The sequence below is a fragment of the Zingiber officinale genome, chromosome 2A (assembly GCF_018446385.1).
Source record: "Zingiber officinale cultivar Zhangliang chromosome 2A, Zo_v1.1, whole genome shotgun sequence".
NCBI lineage: Eukaryota > Viridiplantae > Streptophyta > Magnoliopsida > Zingiberales > Zingiberaceae > Zingiber > Zingiber officinale.
This window is the reverse complement of record NC_055988.1, coordinates 12,296,268-12,297,018: the sequence shown is the minus strand read 5'-3', so window position 1 is coordinate 12,297,018 and position 751 is coordinate 12,296,268. Positions and strand designations below refer to the sequence as shown.

At 37.4% G+C, this 751-nt stretch overlaps 1 non-coding gene across 1 annotated transcript; it reads right to left on the bottom strand.

The window, feature by feature from the left end:
- Positions 1-325: 325 nt before the first annotated feature.
- On the bottom strand, positions 326-431 carry LOC122044718. Its single transcript, XR_006129734.1, has one exon. It is a non-coding gene; the product is annotated as a small nucleolar RNA R71 (small nucleolar RNA).
- Between the last annotated feature and the right edge of the window lie 320 nt (positions 432-751).

Below are 751 nucleotides of genomic sequence, written 5' to 3'. Positions count from 1 at the left end.
TTTCGATCTAGTATTTCAAGACCTTCAGTGGAAGCTAATAACTTTGAGATCAAACCCGCAATTATATCTATGGTGCAGCAGAACCAATTTGGTGGAGGACCTCATGAAGACCCAAATCAACACTTAGAGGTCTTTTATGAAATATGCGGTACCATGAAAATGAATGGAGTTCCTTCAAAAGCAGTTAGATTATTATTATTTGGGTTTTCTTTAAGAGATAGGGTAAAGCAATGGCTGAATTCTTTAGCCCCTAATAGCATCACCACTTGGGAGCAGTGTGAGCAACAGTTTCTTGATAAATTCTATCCACTAAGCAAAACAACTCATATGAGGAATTTAATTGCAAGCTTCAAGCAAACTGACTCAGAATCTCTTTTTGAAGCATGGGATAGATATAATAGTATGCTCAGACAATGCCCACATCATGGGTTGGAAAGATGGTTAGTGTTGCACACTTTTTATAATGGTATCAACTATCATACCAAAGTGTCCCTTGATTCAGCTGCTGGAGGGGCACTTATGAATAAAATTTTAGATGAAGCTGAAGAAATTATTGACAGTGTAGCACAAAATCATCATCAATGGGCAAATGAAAGAAGTGGTGGCTATTCTTGTGTAAACCCAACAATTAAAGCATCGGGGAAGTTTGATGTAGATGCAGTCACTCTTTTGTCTGCAAAATTGGACGCTCTTACAAAGAAATTTGAGAATATGGGGACTAGTGCTAATTTGGTCAATGCTATTAGTACAT